Source organism: Antrostomus carolinensis, unplaced genomic scaffold (genome assembly GCF_000700745.2).
Source record: "Antrostomus carolinensis isolate BGI_N321 unplaced genomic scaffold, ASM70074v2 scaffold14724, whole genome shotgun sequence".
Taxonomy (NCBI): domain Eukaryota; kingdom Metazoa; phylum Chordata; class Aves; order Caprimulgiformes; family Caprimulgidae; genus Antrostomus; species Antrostomus carolinensis.
This window is the reverse complement of record NW_010310230.1, coordinates 98,649-105,704: the sequence shown is the minus strand read 5'-3', so window position 1 is coordinate 105,704 and position 7,056 is coordinate 98,649.

Here is a 7,056-nt window from a genome sequence, read left to right as displayed (position 1 = left end):
AAACCTTGCCACTCAAACCCAATGCAATAACGCAGAGCCTTCACTGCTATAACTCAAGAGTGATGTTAAGCTCAGATGAGGAAATTATGGATTTAACTTAGTTTTTACTAACAAGTAACTACTTTACTTACAAGTACTCTGTTGTGATTTCCCATTTTTTTCTTTGTAAACACAATCTTGTTCTCACTGTTTGTAGGCAAACTTCTTTCATATTACCACTTTTTTTTGCATTGCCTTTAAGTTTCAGTGATGTATTTGTAAGTATTCTCTTGCTTTTGTTTCTAGCTGGATTTCCCAAAGGAATGAGATTTATAAAGCCATGATGATTGTCTGTGACTTTCTCTGTTCCCCATTCCATTTTTTGAATGTGTTGACCAATTTCAGGCAAATTCAGCAGGGAGGCAGAGACTTCAAAGTTGTGCAGTTCCTTCAAGTTTTATGAAAATTCGCAGGTGGGTAGAGGAGAGAATTAGGAATTAGTTCCCCCATGGTGGTAAAGGCTGCAAAATCAGCTCACCTCTTGTTGAACACTAGAGAATCAAAGTGGGACATGGCCTGTGAGACACAAATCTGCAGCAGACCAGGCCTCGTTAATTTTGCTAGTAACAAAACAGCTTCTTAATTTTTTACTCCTATTGCCCCTGGTTTCTACATCAGAGACCAGGATGAATAGCAGGTTACAAGCTGCAGGTTTCATAGCGGGCAGATGAAAATAGCTTTGTCTTCCACAACATTCATGCTACTTCACTAACAGACATAACATTTTAGGGTTATTTTATCTTTCAGTTTTCCTCTAGTCTGCCTCATAGTTTTCTATAGCTTCTGTCCTTAGCAGAAAATAAAATGGCTGAAAAAGACATAAGGTGGGTAAGCAGCAGTTGAACCACGTAATACTCAACAAGTTGTGTCATTTACACAAAGACTGTGGAGAAGTAAGTGTCCAGTATGTTTGGTATTAGTGTCTGTTTGCGTTTCGCAGCATGGAACAAGGAAAACTGCTTTCTTGTGCTAATAACACTTAGTGATGATCTGGCTGTTGAAATATTTGGTTTCTGGGGAACAGACCAAGCAAATAACTAGAAAGTTCAATCATGCTTCTTGTTTTGAGTACCATCCACATTGGGCTAAGTCTTTTAACACTGTCTTCGCTAAGGCTGAGCTGCTTGTTTTCAAACGTTACGGAAATGAGATTGGAAGGGTTTATGTCATTCTACAACTGAGGAAAATAATTATTCCCTGGGGTGTAACTGAGTGTATTCGATTGAAAGGATTTAAAGCAGCTTTAACCAATTTGCAGCCATTAGTAAGATTGTAAAGACTTATATAAGCACAGACATGCAACAGAAATGTCATATTCCTGTAACTAAAGATTCGATGCATTGTAGCAGGACAAAAAGGGGTGGGAAGGAAAATAAATTGTTTACTCAGTTACTTCTATTTTAACTGTACTTCCTTTGAGCAGTTACTGCAGTATAATTTGAGTTCAACCCAGTGTACTCTTGACAATTGTCTGACCTGTTTAATGACTCAATACTTTTTTTTTTTTAATTGAAAATGAATGTAGATTCAATTACACTAGAAAAAAATATCTATTTTAAATTTACCTTTTTTTCTGTATATCTAGTTCTCTTTTTGTCTTGAAGTTCTATTTCCTTGTGACCTATCCTCTGCAAGTCCAGATTTATTCATGGTTGATGAAATGCTAAGTGTAATATGAAATATGTAATCATTATCAGAACTAGTCCAGCAGATATCCAGCACTTAGTAAATGTGAGGACAGGGTTTGTGAAGGAATGAAAGCACAGTTCGGCAGAATGGACAATGGTTTGACCTTAAAACACAACATTAATAATGTTGCACCTCTTTGACCTCGTTCTTGGCATCCCAGGGCCCACAGTGGGAATTCGATGTGCTGACCAAAGTATAACCTTTAATTCAAAGGAGCTGCTGCTTGCAGAAGCAGGCTCTGCCTCATTGACTAGCATGATTTCACTTCACCTCTTAGCATTTGTGCTCAGCTCTGCTATGCAGAACTTGGCACCAGCAGAACAAAATTTCCCTTTGACTAAAGATTTGCACAGATTTGGGATGTTTCTCACTGGCAAACAGCAGAAATTGAAGAATAATGTGTTGCTGTCCGTCTTTGCCTCTCTTGCCCCTTGCAAAGCAGGTCATGGATTGAAGAACAAAGTATAGCTGTAGGTTGTTTCATTCCAAAGGTACATTTAGTCCATCTGGATGGGTGGAAAATATGACACTGCTCAAATCAAATGGATTTGATTGTAAGACATGAAGTGTCCTTGCTTGTTTGCTTGCCTGCCATCTCTTCACATTACAGTACAAAGTATTTCCAGTTAGAACAGAGATGCTGAAATTGCATGCAGGGGTGGGGAAGGCTGGATGCACGGGGGGTTCGTGGCAGCAGAGCTGAGCTGAGAGCAGTAAGCAGTGCTGAGGGAGTGCCGTAAAAGGTTTCTCCTTAGATAAAGCATGAGCTAGCACCCAGAAAGGAAGCACTCTAAATGTGCAGTGTCGATATGGTACCATACGTGTAGTTTTAGCTAACTTGATGGATAAACCAAGCACTAGCTCACAGTTTCCACTCATGTCTTTCCAATGCCAGTCTCATCAAGGCTGAAAATGAGCATGCTGAAACTGCAGTGCCTGCAAGAGTGACTGGGAGATGTGATTGGGAGATGCAAGGCCACCATGATGTTGGGGTTTTGAATATTTGCAATATCACAACGCTGCCTCCAGAAGCTCTTGGTAGGGTCATGGGAATCACCCAGGCAGCAGTACAGCGAGCGTCAGAGAGCAGCAAAGGCAGGAGCGGGGTGGGAGGAGGTACAGGAGTGTAAAGGACATGGAGAGGATCATGGGGGTCAGAAAAGCAGGAGTGACCCCTCAGGAGGTGTGAGTTAGTGCAAACCTCAGTACTACATACTCAGGATGAAGACAGTTGTCTGCAGCAGGTCTGACAGCTGAATTCATCCCTTGCTGAGTCTTGCTTGTTTTTTCTTCATGCTAACACACAGTTAATTTTCTTGCTGACATGTCTAGGACATACTCAGATATAAATCTAATGCTCAGCTGGCTCAGCCTGGTCCTTGACTTGTTCAGAGAGATGGTTGTAGTGATTTTAGCTGAGGAGACATTGCTTCTGACAAAAGCAGAATTTGAAAACATGAAGGAGGTTAAAAGATTGAGCTCTGCACAGAAACTGCAAAGCTATTTCTTCAGACTTCTCAAGGGATGCTAAGTTTAGGTGCCTTAGTATGCTTGCTTCCTGATCTCTGTCAACAATAATTAAATTTCAAATTAAGTGCTGAAAAGCAACTATAGCAGAAGTCAAAGAAACAAAGCAATAATTTTCTCTTCTCTTTTTAGTTGATAGACTTCCCTGACAACGCATGTGGTCTTACCCTGTGTTGAGACGTATATAAGGCAGTATTTCAATATTATCTCTGATTATTTCCTTGCCACTAGGCTTTGCATCTGTTTCAGAAGAAAAACTTTTTTAGGAGTTACATGTGTGAGCCAGTTTTTAGAAGAACCAAACCTCTTTCACTTTTCAAAACTGATATGTCTTGTAAATAGATTATGTCCATCAGAAAATGCCCACTGGACATTTTGTGTCAAGGTGGTGGTTATTAATGTGTACACTGAAAAAGGATACTGATACAGATACCTACTCTGCTCTGTTCAAACGTATTGTGCTTCATCTACTTTTTCATGCAATCAAACATCCTTGGAGAAACTGACTTTAGTGCAGATTTTGATCGAAGATGCTAAATGCTGGTAGATTCCATATCACGTATTAAGCTAATTAAAGCAGCTTGTTTACATAAAGAGAGAAAAACATTAAAACTCTGTAGATCTCCTGGGACTATCTTTGATGTTCTTGCACAAATAAAAGGAAGAAGTGTTTATTGTAGTGCAGGGGAAATGTACATCATATAAAGGCAATCTTTATCATAACCAAAGTATTATTTCTCCCTTGAACTCAAGCTTCAGAGAAAGTCAAGAGCACGCCTTTTTTTTCAGTGATTATTTTTTGTGTTCTCATATTTCACATAGTTTAGGGAAAAATAGTTAATGCCAATGTACAAATTATAATCATGGAACAGGTTAGCAATCATCCTTCTCTTGTTTAGCGCCTTTAAAATGATTAAAACTGAAAAGACGTACTACTATCTTTTCACTCATAAATGTGCACTGGATTTTGTGGTGTGATCTAACTGCAGATTTCAGAAACAGACAAAGAGATTTATATAAAGATAACCAGTATGGGTTGCCACTGACACTTGTATGAGCTTGAGCATGGCTCTTCCTTAGGTATCTGCATTCCTTTCAAAATATAGCAGTGTCTTATTAGCTGCGAAGCTCAAGCAGCTGCTTCTTTGAGACCATCTTTCTGCTCTCTTATGCCTACCTCATAAACCACAGTAATGCAGTGCCCTTTGGAGGCATCTCATTCTCTCCTTAGGTTCTGGAAGGAGCCTTGAACTAGACTTAGACTGGAGTTTTAGGTAGCTAAAGTGTGGGAAGAAGAATCCCATGTTATGTGACAATTATATTTCTCTTCTATAATATTGAAGAGATTACAAAAGATATCATACTGTAACTCTGCCCAGATTTGAGTTTAGAGCAGAACAGCCTGTCCAGTCTCCTTTTACACTGTAAACATGATGTAGTCTTGGGTATTAGCTGCCTTATTTGTCAGGAATCAGCTTTGTGACCCCTATTTAATCCTTTCTGGGAAGGATTTTGAATGTGGTCTGTCCATGGTAGGTCTGGGAAATCTGTATTATTCCTTGTAATGCAGGAGGATATTCAGCAGTTATGGGTAGAAGCAAGACAAATAACTGGAGATGTTTTGAAGGCTTAGTTATTTCAGCTGAAGAAGAGGAAGACAGGTGTACGTCTGTGGGTATGAAAGCACCATGCAAAGTGAATGCAAGTGAAACTAAAAGAAGAAATTTTTATGGGCAATAAAAATGTAAATAGTTGAAAAGTTGTTTATAATTTATTTCAGTTAGTATAATACTATGAGAGACATTTTGCTGTTATTAGTATGATGTACTCCATGAATGAAGGACCAAATAATTTTTTTTAATGCAATTCTTTGACCTTATGCATTTGATGTGGGGATTTCAAATTTATAATAAATATAAATATCCACTGACACAGACACATCTTCCTTTCTCCTCTTCCCTCATTTCCTCCTTCCTATATCTTGCTCAATCCTTCTTCTCCTCTTCCTGGTCCCAGCCAAACATAGTTTCCACTGGATTAGTGAGTTAAAAGGTTCAGAGCCAAGTGAGCATTGGGCATGGCAAAAGTAACTGGTGGGGCTGCGTGGCTGAGTGTAGAGAGGAGTCAGTGGGAGGAGGGAACAGGGAACTTGTCCTTTTTGCTAGGAATAAAGTGCTATACCAGCTCACTGTGCCGTGAAACCACCATCTAAGCGCTGTCAGTGAATTAAATGCCTCAAGTTAGATAGTATAAATTTCCCCACAGTATCTCAAGAACTTTGAAGTTCAGGGACTCAGAGACAAAAATAGATTCTTTCACTGTGTGAATTACCAAAGGAACTGTGGGGATGTTTCAGCTCTTCTATGCCTAGTTCCTTATGGATCAGCATTTCATGTCATGTACCTATAGGTCTATGCTTTCAGGTTTTACCAGTGCAGATTCATCAGCTAGTCATGCAAATATTTATTTATATGTAAATATTATAATACATAAATTTACTATGATACTATAACCATATGATATATAACATGCAATAAATGTTCACACACACAGGTATATATATATATGTATTTACAGCTGATGTGTGCTGGCAAATACCTGGCATAATGACAAAAAGTCTATGCCACTATGCCATTGACACTATGTCTTTACTGTGCAAAGTGCTTTTTGCACTCTTTATAGATATGTCTGCCAGGATGCTTTAGCTAGTAAAGCTGTGATGGGAAGTACGGCCATGTCTGTAGTAGTCTTTCTGTTCCATCATCAGGGCTGTGTCTGTCTGATGTACCTAGAGAGATGCCACCAAATATGTCTTGCTGCAGCCTAGCACAGTAGCTCTTCCCCTCTCATATACCCTATACTAGTCTGTTGGTTGTACCAGTCCCAGGTCTTACCCACCCCAGGTTCCCCAGCTTGTGACTCAACACAGCATTAGCTCAGTCCCAGTTAAGAAACTAACATGTTTTCACTGTTATCATTAGTAGAAAAAACCTGAAAATTTATTAAAAAGGGAAAAATTTAGGAAAGGTAGACTTTGGCTTCTATTTGGAGAGCTTTCTTGACAACCAGAATTACTTCCAGTTTGCTTCTTGAAGCTTAAATTCTTTAAAACCAAAAGGGAGATACATACATGCATACATACATATATATATGTATGAATATATGCATGCACTAGCACAGCTTATTTTTGACACTCCAATGTTTAAAGGTTGGCACTGTTCTTTTGAGTCAGAGAGGCAAGCCACCAATTCAGTTTAAATCCTCCTGTCTTACTAAGTAGAAGTCTTTGGATATATGGTGCCTTTAAGATCTATGCTTGGAAACAGCACACAGAATTCAGTGCATAATAGGACACTTTTTCACTACCAGTTTGTTTTCCTGTGCTGTTTATGTAATGAAAACAGTACTGTCACACAGCTGAAAACAAAAGTAAACTTTATGACCCATGAAATGTGTTTGTGGAACAATAAAGAAATTGATTACTCTCCTAGTAAGCAGGAGCAGGGGATAAAAAATCTTGGTAAGGAATCTAGGTTGTGTTCACATGTGCAAGGTGGAGAAGGTGAGGTGGGGTGTGCCCTATGAAAAGGACAGGCAGTTTCCAATCCTCTTTTTGAAGAATGAGATCAAATTAAATGGATGATTATTCCTGTTAGCCAGGTATAATCTTCCACACTCTGCAGGTAGAATTTCACTACACGAAAGTGTGTAATTTAATTGTAATGCATTTCTGATAAAGAATGTGTGTTTCTTGAGAAACCAATGCAGTCCCTGTAATGTGAAAGAGGATTTGTAAAGACC